General features: G+C 44.0%; 7 non-coding genes across 7 annotated transcripts; all 7 read left to right on the forward strand.

Annotated features, from left to right (window-relative positions):
• Positions 1-268: 268 nt before the first annotated feature.
• On the forward strand, positions 269-459 carry LOC130345956 (U2 spliceosomal RNA). The gene has a single exon (XR_008884350.1). It is a non-coding gene; the product is annotated as a U2 spliceosomal RNA (small nuclear RNA).
• A 2,096-nt stretch (positions 460-2,555) lies between these two features.
• Positions 2,556-2,746, forward strand: LOC130345957 (U2 spliceosomal RNA). The gene has a single exon (XR_008884351.1). It is a non-coding gene; the product is annotated as a U2 spliceosomal RNA (small nuclear RNA).
• Positions 2,747-4,843: 2,097 nt separating this feature from the next.
• LOC130345958 (U2 spliceosomal RNA) lies at positions 4,844-5,034 on the forward strand. The gene has a single exon (XR_008884353.1). It is a non-coding gene; the product is annotated as a U2 spliceosomal RNA (small nuclear RNA).
• A 2,096-nt stretch (positions 5,035-7,130) lies between these two features.
• LOC130345960 (U2 spliceosomal RNA) lies at positions 7,131-7,321 on the forward strand. Its single transcript, XR_008884355.1, has one exon. It is a non-coding gene; the product is annotated as a U2 spliceosomal RNA (small nuclear RNA).
• Positions 7,322-9,416: 2,095 nt separating this feature from the next.
• LOC130345961 (U2 spliceosomal RNA) lies at positions 9,417-9,607 on the forward strand. Its single transcript, XR_008884356.1, has one exon. It is a non-coding gene; the product is annotated as a U2 spliceosomal RNA (small nuclear RNA).
• A 2,072-nt stretch (positions 9,608-11,679) lies between these two features.
• On the forward strand, positions 11,680-11,870 carry LOC130345962 (U2 spliceosomal RNA). The gene has a single exon (XR_008884357.1). It is a non-coding gene; the product is annotated as a U2 spliceosomal RNA (small nuclear RNA).
• Positions 11,871-18,734: 6,864 nt separating this feature from the next.
• Positions 18,735-18,928, forward strand: LOC130345931 (U2 spliceosomal RNA). Its single transcript, XR_008884328.1, has one exon. It is a non-coding gene; the product is annotated as a U2 spliceosomal RNA (small nuclear RNA).
• Positions 18,929-19,885: the final 957 nt, after the last annotated feature.

The following is a 19,885-nucleotide window of genomic DNA, read 5'->3' on the forward strand; positions in this document are numbered from 1 at the left end:
CAGTGTCACATGCAAGTAGGAGGAGTAAGAAGGGTTCCTGGCAAATCCGGGTTATGGATTGCATTTAAAAAGGCCCCGTGGGAGTGCAATGGGCCCCTGTCTTGCTGCTTAGCAATAATGGTATGGGTTTAGGTTCTGCTGTGTGTACTGGTGGTTGACTGCCCCCCAGCCCAGAGTGTGCATGGAAAATTGTCTGGCAGCCTCCCTGACAGCAAGCAGTGATAGTGCCCATGAAGGGGACCTTGTTGGGCCCGCCCCTTTCACGGTTATCGCTTCTCGGCCTTTTGGCTAAGATCAAGTGTAGTATCTGTTCTTATCAGTTTAATATCTGATACGTCCCCTATCTGGGGACCATATATTAAATGGATTTTTGAGAACGGGGGCCGATTTCGAAGCTTGCTTCCGTCGCCCTATGCATTGACCCGATATGGCAGTATCTTCGGGTACAGTGCACCACCCCCTTACAGGGTTAAAAAGAAAGATTCCTACTTTCATTGCTACCTGCTTGCTGGCTAGCCAGCTAGCCAGCCCTGTGGGCCTTGCTGCTGCTGCAGCCAAAAAACAAAAGGTGGTGCTGCTGCTGCTTCTGCTGCTTCTGCTTCTGCTTGTGTCTGGCCCCTGTTGGAGCGTCCAGGCACAGGACTTCTGCTGCTGCTGACTAAATGGCCTCCTTAATTGGATCATTTGAGTAGCCAGCACACCTGTGCAGGTAGGGCATGACATGATAGGCAGCTGCCTTGATAGCGGGTGGGTGCTGAATGTTCCTAATTGACAAAATAAGATTAATGCTTATGAAGAAATATAAAATCTCATCCCTTCCCCAATATCGCGCCACACCCCTACCCCTTAATTCCCTGGTTGAACGTGATGGACATATGTCTTTTTTCGACCGTACTAACTATGTAACTATGTAACATAACATGGGGGGGGGGGGGGGGGGGTCTCCTGGCTGTTCACACAGGTGTGTCATTGCTGTACATTGACCATGCATTGCTTCTGTGGTATTGCAAAGGCAAAGACAAATGCTTCCAGCCATCCATTGCACTAATGGATTGGTCATCAGCTGGCTGTCTATGTCCCGCATCAATATAGACCAAAGTACAGAGGGTTAGGCTATGCTATTGTGCACCTACCTGATGCATCAGAAGGTGCGAGGCCCTTGCTAAATTCTGTGCACAGACTTTGAGATCTATGCTTTAGACTGTATCTAAACCTGCTCCAACATGGACTGACATTCTGGCCTACTTTCAGCCGATGCGACTTGTCTGTCGCTGAACAGTCGCTTTTTATGTATTCAGCACCTATGTATAATGTTGTAAAAATGCTCTAGAAGCTAAAGTCGCAGAAATGTCACACATATTTGGCCTGCAACTTTCTGTGCGACAAATTCAGACAGGAAAAATCAGTATAAATCCTTAGAAAATTATCCCCCAGTGTCTCCATCTGCTGGCGGTATTGAATAAGCATTGCTGCACTGATGGGGTATGCATTAGACGAAAAAAAAGAAGAAAAAGAAGAATAATACGCCAAGAAAAGAGGCGAAAAGGAGAAAAACGTAAAAAAACGTGAAAAAAAAGTAAGAGGAAGAGAAGGGAAAAAAAGGTGGAAATGGGTTTAAAAGTGATTTCGGCGGAGAAATATATATATATATATATATATATATATATATATATATATATATATGCGCACACACACACATAGATATAAACGTATTCTCCGTTGAGATATTGCAGCCGCTGCTGTGTCCAGGCCCAGGAGCCTTAGCACTGTGCTGTGATGTCACTCAATACCACTGACATCACTAGGTGTAAACAACATCTCTCCTTTGCTGTGTATGTGACTATGGAGCTGTTTGGTGATGTCGTCTATTACGGCCTTCATAGAAGCAACAGGAGATTGTTGCATCCATCTTGAACCCTCAGAACTACAGTGCTATGATGTCACTCACTTCCACAGGCCTTGCAGAGTGTAAACAACAACAACCCAGCTTTGTTGTGTATGTAACCAAAGGGATTTGTGATGTCACCTAGAACCTTCACAGCAGCGACAGCTTTATGAGGAGCATCAGCACTGCTCTGCCTGAGCAGAACCATCACCGCCATAGGTTGTCAAATAACCCGGATTTAACCCACACAGGTAAGTCCAATGGGGTGCAGGCATGTCCTCTATGCTTACAGCTTCCCGTGGGTGTTGGTTTGATACCGTTTGGGGACAGCCAAGGAGGCATCTGCAGGCAACAAAGGTAGGTGTGTGCTTGTGTGTGTGTTTCCTATGCAGATCCTAAGCCCAGTGTCACATGCAAGTAGGAGGAGTAAGAAGGGTTCCTGGCAAATCCGGGTTATGGATTGCATTTAAAAAGGCCCCGTGGGAGTGCAATGGGCCCCTGTCTTGCTGCTTAGCAATAATGGTATGGGTTTAGGTTCTGCTGTGTGTACTGGTGGTTGACTGCCCCCCAGCCCAGAGTGTGCATGGAAAATTGTCTGGCAGCCTCCCTGACAGCAAGCAGTGATAGTGCCCATGAAGGGGACCTTGTTGGGCCCGCCCCTTTCACGGTTATCGCTTCTCGGCCTTTTGGCTAAGATCAAGTGTAGTATCTGTTCTTATCAGTTTAATATCTGATACGTCCCCTATCTGGGGACCATATATTAAATGGATTTTTGAGAACGGGGGCCGATTTCGAAGCTTGCTTCCGTCGCCCTATGCATTGACCCGATATGGCAGTATCTTCGGGTACAGTGCACCACCCCCTTACAGGGTTAAAAAGAAAGATTCCTACTTTCATTGCTACCTGCTTGCTGGCTAGCCAGCTAGCCAGCCCTGTGGGCCTTGCTGCTGCTGCAGCCAAAAAACAAAAGGTGGTGCTGCTGCTGCTTCTGCTGCTTCTGCTTCTGCTTGTGTCTGGCCCCTGTTGGAGCGTCCAGGCACAGGACTTCTGCTGCTGCTGACTAAATGGCCTCCTTAATTGGATCATTTGAGTAGCCAGCACACCTGTGCAGGTAGGGCATGACATGATAGGCAGCTGCCTTGATAGCGGGTGGGTGCTGAATGTTCCTAATTGACAAAATAAGATTAATGCTTATGAAGAAATATAAAATCTCATCCCTTCCCCAATATCGCGCCACACCCCTACCCCTTAATTCCCTGGTTGAACGTGATGGACATATGTCTTTTTTCGACCGTACTAACTATGTAACTATGTAACATAACATGGGGGGGGGGGGGGGGGGGTCTCCTGGCTGTTCACACAGGTGTGTCATTGCTGTACATTGACCATGCATTGCTTCTGTGGTATTGCAAAGGCAAAGACAAATGCTTCCAGCCATCCATTGCACTAATGGATTGGTCATCAGCTGGCTGTCTATGTCCCGCATCAATATAGACCAAAGTACAGAGGGTTAGGCTATGCTATTGTGCACCTACCTGATGCATCAGAAGGTGCGAGGCCCTTGCTAAATTCTGTGCACAGACTTTGAGATCTATGCTTTAGACTGTATCTAAACCTGCTCCAACATGGACTGACATTCTGGCCTACTTTCAGCCGATGCGACTTGTCTGTCGCTGAACAGTCGCTTTTTATGTATTCAGCACCTATGTATAATGTTGTAAAAATGCTCTAGAAGCTAAAGTCGCAGAAATGTCACACATATTTGGCCTGCAACTTTCTGTGCGACAAATTCAGACAGGAAAAATCAGTATAAATCCTTAGAAAATTATCCCCCAGTGTCTCCATCTGCTGGCGGTATTGAATAAGCATTGCTGCACTGATGGGGTATGCATTAGACGAAAAAAAAGAAGAAAAAGAAGAATAATACGCCCAGAAAAGAGGCGAAAAGGAGAAAAACGTAAAAAAACGTGAAAAAAAAGTAAGAGGAAGAGAAGGGAAAAAAAGGTGGAAATGGGTTTAAAAGTGATTTCGGCGGAGAATATATATATATATATATATATATATATATATATATATATATATATATGCGCACACACACACATAGATATAAACGTATTCTCCGTTGAGATATTGCAGCCGCTGCTGTGTCCAGGCCCAGGAGCCTTAGCACTGTGCTGTGATGTCACTCAATACCACTGACATCACTAGGTGTAAACAACATCTCTCCTTTGCTGTGTATGTGACTATGGAGCTGTTTGGTGATGTCGTCTATTACGGCCTTCATAGAAGCAACAGGAGATTGTTGCATCCATCTTGAACCCTCAGAACTACAGTGCTATGATGTCACTCACTTCCACAGGCCTTGCAGAGTGTAAACAACAACAACCCAGCTTTGTTGTGTATGTAACCAAAGGGATTTGTGATGTCACCTAGAACCTTCACAGCAGCGACAGCTTTATGAGGAGCATCAGCACTGCTCTGCCTGAGCAGAACCATCACCGCCATAGGTTGTCAAATAACCCGGATTTAACCCACACAGGTAAGTCCAATGGGGTGCAGGCATGTCCTCTATGCTTACAGCTTCCCGTGGGTGTTGGTTTGATACCGTTTGGGGACAGCCAAGGAGGCATCTGCAGGCAACAAAGGTAGGTGTGTGCTTGTGTGTGTGTTTCCTATGCAGATCCTAAGCCCAGTGTCACATGCAAGTAGGAGGAGTAAGAAGGGTTCCTGGCAAATCCGGGTTATGGATTGCATTTAAAAAGGCCCCGTGGGAGTGCAATGGGCCCCTGTCTTGCTGCTTAGCAATAATGGTATGGGTTTAGGTTCTGCTGTGTGTACTGGTGGTTGACTGCCCCCCAGCCCAGAGTGTGCATGGAAAATTGTCTGGCAGCCTCCCTGACAGCAAGCAGTGATAGTGCCCATGAAGGGGACCTTGTTGGGCCCGCCCCTTTCACGGTTATCGCTTCTCGGCCTTTTGGCTAAGATCAAGTGTAGTATCTGTTCTTATCAGTTTAATATCTGATACGTCCCCTATCTGGGGACCATATATTAAATGGATTTTTGAGAACGGGGGCCGATTTCGAAGCTTGCTTCCGTCGCCCTATGCATTGACCCGATATGGCAGTATCTTCGGGTACAGTGCACCACCCCCTTACAGGGTTAAAAAGAAAGATTCCTACTTTCATTGCTACCTGCTTGCTGGCTAGCCAGCTAGCCAGCCCTGTGGGCCTTGCTGCTGCTGCAGCCAAAAAACAAAAGGTGGTGCTGCTGCTGCTTCTGCTGCTTCTGCTTCTGCTTGTGTCTGGCCCCTGTTGGAGCGTCCAGGCACAGGACTTCTGCTGCTGCTGACTAAATGGCCTCCTTAATTGGATCATTTGAGTAGCCAGCACACCTGTGCAGGTAGGGCATGACATGATAGGCAGCTGCCTTGATAGCGGGTGGGTGCTGAATGTTCCTAATTGACAAAATAAGATTAATGCTTATGAAGAAATATAAAATCTCATCCCTTCCCCAATATCGCGCCACACCCCTACCCCTTAATTCCCTGGTTGAACGTGATGGACATATGTCTTTTTTCGACCGTACTAACTATGTAACTATGTAACATAACATGGGGGGGGGGGGGGGGGGGGTCTCCTGGCTGTTCACACAGGTGTGTCATTGCTGTACATTGACCATGCATTGCTTCTGTGGTATTGCAAAGGCAAAGACAAATGCTTCCAGCCATCCATTGCACTAATGGATTGGTCATCAGCTGGCTGTCTATGTCCCGCATCAATATAGACCAAAGTACAGAGGGTTAGGCTATGCTATTGTGCACCTACCTGATGCATCAGAAGGTGCGAGGCCCTTGCTAAATTCTGTGCACAGACTTTGAGATCTATGCTTTAGACTGTATCTAAACCTGCTCCAACATGGACTGACATTCTGGCCTACTTTCAGCCGATGCGACTTGTCTGTCGCTGAACAGTCGCTTTTTATGTATTCAGCACCTATGTATAATGTTGTAAAAATGCTCTAGAAGCTAAAGTCGCAGAAATGTCACACATATTTGGCCTGCAACTTTCTGTGCGACAAATTCAGACAGGAAAAATCAGTATAAATCCTTAGAAAATTATCCCCCAGTGTCTCCATCTGCTGGCGGTATTGAATAAGCATTGCTGCACTGATGGGGTATGCATTAGACGAAAAAAAAGAAGAAAAAGAAGAATAATACGCCCAGAAAAGAGGCGAAAAGGAGAAAAACGTAAAAAAACGTGAAAAAAAAGTAAGAGGAAGAGAAGGGAAAAAAAGGTGGAAATGGGTTTAAAAGTGATTTCGGCGGAGAATATATATATATATATATATATATATATATATATATATATATATATGCGCACACACACACATAGATATAAACGTATTCTCCGTTGAGATATTGCAGCCGCTGCTGTGTCCAGGCCCAGGAGCCTTAGCACTGTGCTGTGATGTCACTCAATACCACTGACATCACTAGGTGTAAACAACATCTCTCCTTTGCTGTGTATGTGACTATGGAGCTGTTTGGTGATGTCGTCTATTACAGCCTTCATAGAAGCAACAGGAGATTGTTGCATCCATCTTGAACCCTCAGAACTACAGTGCTATGATGTCACTCACTTCCACAGGCCTTGCAGAGTGTAAACAACAACAACCCAGCTTTGTTGTGTATGTAACCAAAGGGATTTGTGATGTCACCTAGAACCTTCACAGCAGCGACAGCTTTATGAGGAGCATCAGCACTGCTCTGCCTGAGCAGAACCATCACCGCCATAGGTTGTCAAATAACCCGGATTTAACCCACACAGGTAAGTCCAATGGGGTGCAGGCATGTCCTCTATGCTTACAGCTTCCCGTGGGTGTTGGTTTGATACCGTTTGGGGACAGCCAAGGAGGCATCTGCAGGCAACAAAGGTAGGTGTGTGCTTGTGTGTGTGTTTCCTATGCAGATCCTAAGCCCAGTGTCACATGCAAGTAGGAGGAGTAAGAAGGGTTCCTGGCAAATCCGGGTTATGGATTGCATTTAAAAAGGCCCCGTGGGAGTGCAATGGGCCCCTGTCTTGCTGCTTAGCAATAATGGTATGGGTTTAGGTTCTGCTGTGTGTACTGGTGGTTGACTGCCCCCCAGCCCAGAGTGTGCATGGAAAATTGTCTGGCAGCCTCCCTGACAGCAAGCAGTGATAGTGCCCATGAAGGGGACCTTGTTGGGCCCGCCCCTTTCACGGTTATCGCTTCTCGGCCTTTTGGCTAAGATCAAGTGTAGTATCTGTTCTTATCAGTTTAATATCTGATACGTCCCCTATCTGGGGACCATATATTAAATGGATTTTTGAGAACGGGGGCCGATTTCGAAGCTTGCTTCCGTCGCCCTATGCATTGACCCGATATGGCAGTATCTTCGGGTACAGTGCACCACCCCCTTACAGGGTTAAAAAGAAAGATTCCTACTTTCATTGCTACCTGCTTGCTGGCTAGCCAGCTAGCCAGCCCTGTGGGCCTTGCTGCTGCTGCAGCCAAAAAACAAAAGGTGGTGCTGCTGCTGCTTCTGCTGCTTCTGCTTCTGCTTGTGTCTGGCCCCTGTTGGAGCGTCCAGGCACAGGACTTCTGCTGCTGCTGACTAAATGGCCTCCTTAATTGGATCATTTGAGTAGCCAGCACACCTGTGCAGGTAGGGCATGACATGATAGGCAGCTGCCTTGATAGCGGGTGGGTGCTGAATGTTCCTAATTGACAAAATAAGATTAATGCTTATGAAGAAATATAAAATCTCATCCCTTCCCCAATATCGCGCCACACCCCTACCCCTTAATTCCCTGGTTGAACGTGATGGACATATGTCTTTTTTCGACCGTACTAACTATGTAACTATGTAACATAACATGGGGGGGGGGGGGGGGGGTCTCCTGGCTGTTCACACAGGTGTGTCATTGCTGTACATTGACCATGCATTGCTTCTGTGGTATTGCAAAGGCAAAGACAAATGCTTCCAGCCATCCATTGCACTAATGGATTGGTCATCAGCTGGCTGTCTATGTCCCGCATCAATATAGACCAAAGTACAGAGGGTTAGGCTATGCTATTGTGCACCTACCTGATGCATCAGAAGGTGCGAGGCCCTTGCTAAATTCTGTGCACAGACTTTGAGATCTATGCTTTAGACTGTATCTAAACCTGCTCCAACATGGACTGACATTCTGGCCTACTTTCAGCCGATGCGACTTGTCTGTCGCTGAACAGTCGCTTTTTATGTATTCAGCACCTATGTATAATGTTGTAAAAATGCTCTAGAAGCTAAAGTCGCAGAAATGTCACACATATTTGGCCTGCAACTTTCTGTGCGACAAATTCAGACAGGAAAAATCAGTATAAATCCTTAGAAAATTATCCCCCAGTGTCTCCATCTGCTGGCGGTATTGAATAAGCATTGCTGCACTGATGGGGTATGCATTAGACGAAAAAAAAGAAGAAAAAGAAGAATAATACGCCCAGAAAAGAGGCGAAAAGGAGAAAAACGTAAAAAAACGTGAAAAAAAAGTAAGAGGAAGAGAAGGGAAAAAAAGGTGGAAATGGGTTTAAAAGTGATTTCGGCGGAGATATATATATATATATATATATATATATATATATATATATATATATATGCGCACACACACACATAGATATAAACGTATTCTCCGTTGAGATATTGCAGCCGCTGCTGTGTCCAGGCCCAGGAGCCTTAGCACTGTGCTGTGATGTCACTCAATACCACTGACATCACTAGGTGTAAACAACATCTCTCCTTTGCTGTGTATGTGACTATGGAGCTGTTTGGTGATGTCGTCTATTACGGCCTTCATAGAAGCAACAGGAGATTGTTGCATCCATCTTGAACCCTCAGAACTACAGTGCTATGATGTCACTCACTTCCACAGGCCTTGCAGAGTGTAAACAACAACAACCCAGCTTTGTTGTGTATGTAACCAAAGGGATTTGTGATGTCACCTAGAACCTTCACAGCAGCGACAGCTTTATGAGGAGCATCAGCACTGCTCTGCCTGAGCAGAACCATCACCGCCATAGGTTGTCAAATAACCCGGATTTAACCCACACAGGTAAGTCCAATGGGGTGCAGGCATGTCCTCTATGCTTACAGCTTCCCGTGGGTGTTGGTTTGATACCGTTTGGGGACAGCCAAGGAGGCATCTGCAGGCAACAAAGGTAGGTGTGTGCTTGTGTGTGTGTTTCCTATGCAGATCCTAAGCCCAGTGTCACATGCAAGTAGGAGGAGTAAGAAGGGTTCCTGGCAAATCCGGGTTATGGATTGCATTTAAAAAGGCCCCGTGGGAGTGCAATGGGCCCCTGTCTTGCTGCTTAGCAATAATGGTATGGGTTTAGGTTCTGCTGTGTGTACTGGTGGTTGACTGCCCCCCAGCCCAGAGTGTGCATGGAAAATTGTCTGGCAGCCTCCCTGACAGCAAGCAGTGATAGTGCCCATGAAGGGGACCTTGTTGGGCCCGCCCCTTTCACGGTTATCGCTTCTCGGCCTTTTGGCTAAGATCAAGTGTAGTATCTGTTCTTATCAGTTTAATATCTGATACGTCCCCTATCTGGGGACCATATATTAAATGGATTTTTGAGAACGGGGGCCGATTTCGAAGCTTGCTTCCGTCGCCCTATGCATTGACCCGATATGGCAGTATCTTCGGGTACAGTGCACCACCCCCTTACAGGGTTAAAAAGAAAGATTCCTACTTTCATTGCTACCTGCTTGCTGGCTAGCCAGCTAGCCAGCCCTGTGGGCCTTGCTGCTGCTGCAGCCAAAAAACAAAAGGTGGTGCTGCTGCTGCTTCTGCTGCTTCTGCTTCTGCTTGTGTCTGGCCCCTGTTGGAGCGTCCAGGCACAGGACTTCTGCTGCTGCTGACTAAATGGCCTCCTTAATTGGATCATTTGAGTAGCCAGCACACCTGTGCAGGTAGGGCATGACATGATAGGCAGCTGCCTTGATAGCGGGTGGGTGCTGAATGTTCCTAATTGACAAAATAAGATTAATGCTTATGAAGAAATATAAAATCTCATCCCTTCCCCAATATCGCGCCACACCCCTACCCCTTAATTCCCTGGTTGAACGTGATGGACATATGTCTTTTTTCGACCGTACTAACTATGTAACTATGTAACATAACATGGGGGGGGGGGGGGGGGGTCTCCTGGCTGTTCACACAGGTGTGTCATTGCTGTACATTGACCATGCATTGCTTCTGTGGTATTGCAAAGGCAAAGACAAATGCTTCCAGCCATCCATTGCACTAATGGATTGGTCATCAGCTGGCTGTCTATGTCCCGCATCAATATAGACCAAAGTACAGAGGGTTAGGCTATGCTATTGTGCACCTACCTGATGCATCAGAAGGTGCGAGGCCCTTGCTAAATTCTGTGCACAGACTTTGAGATCTATGCTTTAGACTGTATCTAAACCTGCTCCAACATGGACTGACATTCTGGCCTACTTTCAGCCGATGCGACTTGTCTGTCGCTGAACAGTCGCTTTTTATGTATTCAGCACCTATGTATAATGTTGTAAAAATGCTCTAGAAGCTAAAGTCGCAGAAATGTCACACATATTTGGCCTGCAACTTTCTGTGCGACAAATTCAGACAGGAAAAATCAGTATAAATCCTTAGAAAATTATCCCCCAGTGTCTCCATCTGCTGGCGGTATTGAATAAGCATTGCTGCACTGATGGGGTATGCATTAGACGAAAAAAAAGAAGAAAAAGAAGAATAATACGCCCAGAAAAGAGGCGAAAAGGAGAAAAACGTAAAAAAACGTGAAAAAAAAGTAAGAGGAAGAGAAGGGAAAAAAAGGTGGAAATGGGTTTAAAAGTGATTTCGGCGGAGAAATATATATATATATATATATATATATATATATATATATATATATATGCGCACACACACACATAGATATAAACGTATTCTCCGTTGAGATATTGCAGCCGCTGCTGTGTCCAGGCCCAGGAGCCTTAGCACTGTGCTGTGATGTCACTCAATACCACTGACATCACTAGGTGTAAACAACATCTCTCCTTTGCTGTGTATGTGACTATGGAGCTGTTTGGTGATGTCGTCTATTACGGCCTTCATAGAAGCAACAGGAGATTGTTGCATCCATCTTGAACCCTCAGAACTACAGTGCTATGATGTCACTCACTTCCACAGGCCTTGCAGAGTGTAAACAACAACAACCCAGCTTTGTTGTGTATGTAACCAAAGGGATTTGTGATGTCACCTAGAACCTTCACAGCAGCGACAGCTTTATGAGGAGCATCAGCACTGCTCTGCCTGAGCAGAACCATCACCGCCATAGGTTGTCAAATAACCCGGATTTAACCCACACAGGTAAGTCCAATGGGGTGCAGGCATGTCCTCTATGCTTACAGCTTCCCGTGGGTGTTGGTTTGATACCGTTTGGGGACAGCCAAGGAGGCATCTGCAGGCAACAAAGGTAGGTGTGTGCTTGTGTGTGTGTTTCCTATGCAGATCCTAAGCCCAGTGTCACATGCAAGTAGGAGGAGTAAGAAGGGTTCCTGGCAAATCCGGGTTATGGATTGCATTTTGGGCCCCTGTCTTGCTGCTTAGCAATAATGGTATGGGTTTAGGTTCTGCTGTGTGTACTGGTGGTTGACTGCCCCCCAGCCCAGAGTGTGCATGGAAAATTGTCTGGCAGCCTCCCTGACAGCAAGCAGTGATAGTGCCCATGAAGGGGACCTTGTTGGGCCCGCCCCTTTCACGGTTATCGCTTCTCGGCCTTTTGGCTAAGATCAAGTGTAGTATCTGTTCTTATCAGTTTAATATCTGATACGTCCCCTATCTGGGGACCATATATTAAATGGATTTTTGAGAACGGGGGCCGATTTCGAAGCTTGCTTCCGTCGCCCTATGCATTGACCCGATATGGCAGTATCTTCGGGTACAGTGCACCACCCCCTTACAGGGTTAAAAAGAAAGATTCCTACTTTCATTGCTACCTGCTTGCTGGCTAGCCAGCTAGCCAGCCCTGTGGGCCTTGCTGCTGCTGCAGCCAAAAAACAAAAGGTGGTGCTGCTGCTGCTTCTGCTGCTTCTGCTTCTGCTTGTGTCTGGCCCCTGTTGGAGCGTCCAGGCACAGGACTTCTGCTGCTGCTGACTAAATGGCCTCCTTAATTGGATCATTTGAGTAGCCAGCACACCTGTGCAGGTAGGGCATGACATGATAGGCAGCTGCCTTGATAGCGGGTGGGTGCTGAATGTTCCTAATTGACAAAATAAGATTAATGCTTATGAAGAAATATAAAATCTCATCCCTTCCCCAATATCGCGCCACACCCCTACCCCTTAATTCCCTGGTTGAACGTGATGGACATATGTCTTTTTTCGACCGTACTAACTATGTAACTATGTAACATAACATGGGGGGGGGGGGGGGTCTCCTGGCTGTTCACACAGGTGTGTCATTGCTGTACATTGACCATGCATTGCTTCTGTGGTATTGCAAAGGCAAAGACAAATGCTTCCAGCCATCCATTGCACTAATGGATTGGTCATCAGCTGGCTGTCTATGTCCCGCATCAATATAGACCAAAGTACAGAGGGTTAGGCTATGCTATTGTGCACCTACCTGATGCATCAGAAGGTGCGAGGCCCTTGCTAAATTCTGTGCACAGACTTTGAGATCTATGCTTTAGACTGTATCTAAACCTGCTCCAACATGGACTGACATTCTGGCCTACTTTCAGCCGATGCGACTTGTCTGTCGCTGAACAGTCGCTTTTTATGTATTCAGCACCTATGTATAATGTTGTAAAAATGCTCTAGAAGCTAAAGTCGCAGAAATGTCACACATATTTGGCCTGCAACTTTCTGTGCGACAAATTCAGACAGGAAAAATCAGTATAAATCCTTAGAAAATTATCCCCCAGTGTCTCCATCTGCTGGCGGTATTGAATAAGCATTGCTGCACTGATGGGGTATGCATTAGACGAAAAAAAAGAAGAAAAAGAAGAATAATACGCCCAGAAAAGAGGCGAAAAGGAGAAAAACGTAAAAAAACGTGAAAAAAAAGTAAGAGGAAGAGAAGGGAAAAAAAGGTGGAAATGGGTTTAAAAGTGATTTCGGCGGAGAATATATATATATATATATATATATATATATATATATATGCGCACACACACACATAGATATAAACGTATTCTCCGTTGAGATATTGCAGCCGCTGCTGTGTCCAGGCCCAGGAGCCTTAGCACTGTGCTGTGATGTCACTCAATACCACTGACATCACTAGGTGTAAACAACATCTCTCCTTTGCTGTGTATGTGACTATGGAGCTGTTTGGTGATGTCGTCTATTACGGCCTTCATAGAAGCAACAGGAGATTGTTGCATCCATCTTGAACCCTCAGAACTACAGTGCTATGATGTCACTCACTTCCACAGGCCTTGCAGAGTGTAAACAACAACAACCCAGCTTTGTTGTGTATGTAACCAAAGGGATTTGTGATGTCACCTAGAACCTTCACAGCAGCGACAGCTTTATGAGGAGCATCAGCACTGCTCTGCCTGAGCAGAACCATCACCGCCATAGGTTGTCAAATAACCCGGATTTAACCCACACAGGTAAGTCCAATGGGGTGCAGGCATGTCCTCTATGCTTACAGCTTCCCGTGGGTGTTGGTTTGATACCGTTTGGGGACAGCCAAGGAGGCATCTGCAGGCAACAAAGGTAGGTGTGTGCTTGTGTGTGTGTTTCCTATGCAGATCCTAAGCCCAGTGTCACATGCAAGTAGGAGGAGTAAGAAGGGTTCCTGGCAAATCCGGGTTATGGATTGCATTTAAAAAGGCCCCGTGGGAGTGCAATGGGCCCCTGTCTTGCTGCTTAGCAATAATGGTATGGGTTTAGGTTCTGCTGTGTGTACTGGTGGTTGACTGCCCCCCAGCCCAGAGTGTGCATGGAAAATTGTCTGGCAGCCTCCCTGACAGCAAGCAGTGATAGTGCCCATGAAGGGGACCTTGTTGGGCCCGCCCCTTTCACGGTTATCGCTTCTCGGCCTTTTGGCTAAGATCTTGTATCTTGTCAAGGGGCTCTGAGTTCGTCGAACCTTCGGCCTTGAGGCATCGGCGGTTTTTTAGCCGTCTTAAGCCTCATGCTGCTATAGGAGGAGGACTTACAAAGAACGGGAAGGCGATCCCCCATGGCGACCCTTAGGTTTGCTGCGCATACTGAAACTCGGATTAAGAACACCTTCCGTATTGAAGTGGATGAGGAGAAAAAGGAGAAGATGACTTTGGAATTTTTTGTCAAGAGAATTATGCTGGATTTATTGCACATTCAGAGAGAAGATGTGTTTTGCCTAAAAGACCCAGGTAAAGGACTTTTCATTCTTACCTTGACTTCCGCATCTGCATGTGACCATATGTTTGAGAAAGTTCGGGAGCTTGCCAATGAGGAGGATATGAAAGGACTTGTTTTCATTGCTCTATATTCTAATGGCGATGTTCCACTGGTGGTTACTATGCACGATCCATACGTGGATATAAGAGACATTGTCTTATTTTTAAACCAATATTGTGCGGAAGTCAAATACTCTCATAAAATAATGAATGCAATGGACTTTTGGACTGGAAAGCATAAGTTTGCTGTTAAGTTCAGAGAAGATGTGAGAGGAATTGGAGGTCTGTGTCGCCCACCTGCAAATTTTTTAATTGGGCGTAAACGTGGCTATTTATTCTACCCTGGGATGCCGTATTATTGCAGGAAATGCCATGAATATGGTCATACACAAGAATCTTGCAAAGAGGAAGTGGTTATTTGCAAAAGATGTGGCCAAAAAGGCCACACCACTTTGGACTGTCAAAATGAGATTCTGTGTAATGTGTGTAAGCAGAAAGGACACGCTTTTAAGGATTGTCCTCAACGCTCCTGGGCCAATATTGTGGCTACGTCGGCTGGTCCCTCGATGAGGAAGAGCTCCATGGATGCTGTGCCTGTGCCTAAGACCCACACCCTGAAAGTGATGCCTGAGTCTTCTGCTACCGGAATTCCTGTGATACCTGCTGTGGCTCATGTCTCCAAAAGCATTGTGTCCCCGGGGAAGGTCGTGGGACCTGAGACAGAAGTGAGGGGTTCTCCTCTCATGGAAGTTGAGGGTCCTGGACCGCCCAGAAGGGATATAGAGGAGATGGATGTAGAAGAACGGCGAAAGAGGAAAAGCAGAGACCGGAAAGAGGAAAAGGGCCTTAACATCAAAAGGAGTGGTCGAGTTAGTGCGGACGAGGGGAACGTGGAGATTGTCTGCCAAAAGGTTATAACAGCATCCGACCCTGTTAATATTGAGGAATTTGTGTCACCACCTACAGATTGGGGTTCTTTGTCTGAGGATAATGAATGACCCAGGAGCTACCAAGTGTTAATATCTCCTCCTTCAATGTGAGGAGTTTGAAGAGCCCAGAGAGGAGGGCTGCTTTATTTTCTTTCTTGTCTTCTTTGCCTACAGACATTTTATTTTTACAGGAATGTGCCATTGATTATGATATCAATTATTCATCTTTGAGATCTGAATGGACTCTTGGCCCGTCTGTGTGGTCAGGGGATAATGAGAGGAAAGTGACTGGTGTTTGCATACTGTTCAAGAGCAGTGAGTATAAAGTTACCTCCTTCACAGACATTGTACCCGGTAGAGCCCTGCTCGTTCATATTATTTATAATGACATGAATATGAGACTTTTAAATGTATATGCCTCTCCAGATAAGGATGAAAGATCTGATTTATTAGAGAAAATTCAGTTTTATTTACCGGGTTCATCCCCGCTTATCATCGCTGGTGATTTTAATTGTATAATGGCAGGAGAGGAGCGGGCTGGAGGATCTGAACAAAGGAAAGATAAGACTGAAAAACAACTAAAGGATTTTATAGTTGATTTTAATTTAAAAGATTTGTGGAGAACCTCTTTCCCTAATGACCCTGGGTATACCTGGGGGAATAGCCTTTATATGTCAAGGATTGATTATATTTTTGCTTCTGGATTTGCATTTTATGGGAATATGCAATTGACTTCTACCTTTTTTTCAGATCATAAGATTTTATCTGCTACATGTAAGTTTGATGGGGTTTGCAGAGCCAAAGGAGTCTGGCGTCTGAATATCTCTTTGCTTGAAGATGAAGAAATTAAATGTAATTTTATCTATCTTTTTAAAAAATTGCAGAACTCAAGGACTAATTTTAATTCTCTTTTAGCATGGTGGGAATTCTGCAAGGTAAAATTTAAAGAGTATTTTATTAAGATGGGTGTTAAAAAAACAAAAGAGAAATTGAAATGGTATAGAGATCTTAACACAAAACTACAAACCTATTATCAACTCAAAGAGCTGGGTGTATATGTAGACGATCTGATTTTAAGTGTTAAAAGTGATATTCAGAAGGCTATAACTAACAAAGGGAAAGAAATAATTTTTAACTCCAAAGTTGAATGTAAAGAGAAGGATGAAAAGTGTACAAGATTCTTTTTTAAAAAGGTAATGGAAACAAAAAAGTTAATGATTAACATTGAGGATGAAACTACTAATGTAGGAATGTTATCCAAAGCTAAATCCTTTTATCAAGATCTGTTTAATGAGAAACCCATTGATATATCTGCTGCTAATTTTCTCCTAAGCACTTTAGATTGTGGTTTAAGTAAGGAGGACCAAGATGCACTTTGCACAGAAGTAAGATGCCAAGAATTAGAAATTGCTGCTAAAAGTTTATCCACAGGTAAAACACCAGGTTCTGATGGACTTCCTGTAGAGTTTTATAAAACCTTTTGGGACATTTTTAAAGATGATTTGCTTAATATTTTTAAGGAGGCTTTTAATTCTGATGTTCTACCTTTATCTTGGAGGAGTGGTATAGTGTCTCTGATCCCCAAAAAGGGGGATAGGAACAGCTTAGAAAATTGGAGACCAATTACGCTTCTTAATGTTGATTATAAGATTATGTCAAAAATTTTTGTTAACAGAATGAAGCCGTTTTTGTACAAGGTCATCCATGTGGATCAGGTATGTGGTGTCCCAGGAAGGAGTGTAGCTGAACCTTTAAATGCTATTAGGGACGTCATATGGTATCAGCAAGAGCGGAATCAAAATCTAGCCATTCTATCTCTAGATTTTCATAAAGCGTTCGATAGAGTATCACATTGTTTTTTATGGATGGTTTTACAACGCATGGGTTTTCCTAACATATTTATTAAGCAAATTGCTCTCTTATATAAAGGTTCTTTTAGCAGGATTTTAATAAATGGTTTCCTTACAGATTTTATTAATTTATCATCAGGGGTAAAGCAAGGCTGCCCTCTGTCTCCTATACTGTTTATATGTGCAATAGAACCTCTGTTAAACTTAATAAGGAATGATAAAATAATAAAAGGAGTGCCAGTTCCTGGAGGTAATAATGCCACCCTTAAAGTGTGTGGCTATATGGATGATATTAATGTTTTTTGTGAAAGTGCCTTCTCTTTACAAAGAGTTGTTGATGTTACTGATTTCTTTTGTAAAGCTTCTGCTTTTAAACTTAATTTATCTAAATGTGACTGTTTTTATATAGGTAAATGGGAAAACGTGCAAATACCAAACCTAAAATTACAGTCAGAAAAAATAAAAATCCTTGGAGTCATCTTTGATAAAAATAACAATGGTGAGGAAAGTTGGCTAATGGTAAAAGAAAAGGTAAAGAAAAAGGTAGACTTTTGGTCCCTTAGGAAATTATCCTTAGAAGGTAAAATTTTGGTGATTAAGGCTATGCTAATACCCATTATGCTCTATTTAAATATGATTTATCCTCCTAATGAACTTATGTCTAGGCAACTTCAGAGGATTCTCTTTGAGTTTCTATGGAGTTCTAAAGCAGAAAAATTAAAAAGAGATACTATGTATAAGTCACAAAAAAATGGAGGAAAACAGGTTCCCTGTATTAGAAAATTTTTATACTTAAGGTTTTTTAGTTGGTGTTTTAGGGGACTTTTTATGAAAAGTGTATGGTCCTGTTTTTTAAAGTACTCTGCGGGACATATTTTTAGAAAAAGAGAATGGGTGTTTTTATCATTATCTTCTCCTGTACTTTTAACTCCGCCTAAACATTATGCCATCTTAGAAAAAATTATACGTATGTATAACCTTAAAGACTTTGACTTGTTAACCTTGAGGGATGCTCGCAAGATAGAAGTACAGTTAAATTTGCAAGAAGAAATATGTATGGTCTCTAATTTTTCTTATAATAGGTGTGTACAAATATGGAAAAAGGTAAACGAGCCATATCTTTTTAATGAGCACAAGGATTTAGCATGGATGATTATCCATGAGTGTCTTCCGGTAAGATTTTTCCAATATAGAAGAGGTCTAAATGCTGTATGTGTCTGTCCCCGGGAAAATTGCAATATAGATGAAACTGTTTTGCACCTTTTCTGGAATTGTTATTTTGCACAAAAGGTTTTTAGACTAATTGGTTCTTTATTGAAATTCCTAACAGGTCTAAAAGTTTTAAATCATGAAGTTGTTTTATATGGCAAAAGTGATGGAGTTACGAAAGAAAAAGAGAGAATTTTGTGGATTTTTATCAACTGTACAAAAAATGTATTATGGAAAGTTCGTAATATCCTTGTCTTCAAAAGAGATTTTATTTGTGAAAAAGAATGTTTGAAGATGATATACAGTGAAGTTTACTTGTACTATTTAATTGATAAAAAGAGATATGGGCAGAAAAAAGCATTAGCTATGTGGAATTTACATTTATGGAAAACAGTATTTGATGTATTGTAAACATTTTTTGTGATATATTTAAGTTTTTGAGTTTTTTCAATAAAAATGTAAAAAAAAAAAAAAAAAAATCTGTTCTTATCAGTTTAATATCTGATACGTCCCCTATCTGGGGACCATATATTAAATGGATTTTTGAGAACGGGGGCCGATTTCGAAGCTTGCTTCCGTCGCCCTATGCATTGACCCGATATGGCAGTATCTTCGGGTACAGTGCACCACCCCCTTACAGGGTTAAAAAGAAAGATTCCTACTTTCATTGCTACCTGCTTGCTGGCTAGCCAGCTAGCCAGCCCTGTGGGCCTTGCTGCTGCTGCAGCCAAAAAACAAAAGGTGGTGCTGCTGCTGCTTCTGCTGCTTCTGCTTCTGCTTGTGTCTGGCCCCTGTTGGAGCGTCCAGGCACAGGACTTCTGCTGCTGCTGACTAAATGGCCTCCTTAATTGGATCATTTGAGTAGCCAGCACACCTGTGCAGGTAGGGCATGACATGATAGGCAGCTGCCTTGATAGCGGGTGGGTGCTGAATGTTCCTAATTGACAAAATAAGATTAATGCTTATGAAGAAATATAAAATCTCATCCCTTCCCCAATATCGCGCCACACCCCTACCCCTTAATTCCCTGGTTGAACGTGATGGACATATGTCTTTTTTCGACCGTACTAACTATGTAACTATGTAACATAACATGGGGGGGGGGGGGGGGGGGGTCTCCTGGCTGTTCACACAGGTGTGTCATTGCTGTACATTGACCATGCATTGCTTCTGTGGTATTGCAAAGGCAAAGACAAATGCTTCCAGCCATCCATTGCACTAATGGATTGGTCATCAGCTGGCTGTCTATGTCCCGCATCAATATAGACCAAAGTACAGAGGGTTAGGCTATGCTATTGTGCACCTACCTGATGCATCAGAAGGTGCGAGGCCCTTGCTAAATTCTGTGCACAGACTTTGAGATCTATGCTTTAGACTGTATCTAAACCTGCTCCAACATGGACTGACATTCTGGCCTACTTTCAGCCGATGCGACTTGTCTGTCGCTGAACAGTCGCTTTTTATGTATTCAGCACCTATGTATAATGTTGTAAAAATGCTCTAGAAGCTAAAGTCGCAGAAATGTCACACATATTTGGCCTGCAACTTTCTGTGCGACAAATTCAGACAGGAAAAATCAGTATAAATCC

The sequence above is a fragment of the Hyla sarda genome, unplaced genomic scaffold (genome assembly GCF_029499605.1).
Source record: "Hyla sarda isolate aHylSar1 unplaced genomic scaffold, aHylSar1.hap1 scaffold_768, whole genome shotgun sequence".
In the NCBI taxonomy this organism is placed as follows: Eukaryota; Metazoa; Chordata; class Amphibia; order Anura; family Hylidae; genus Hyla; species Hyla sarda.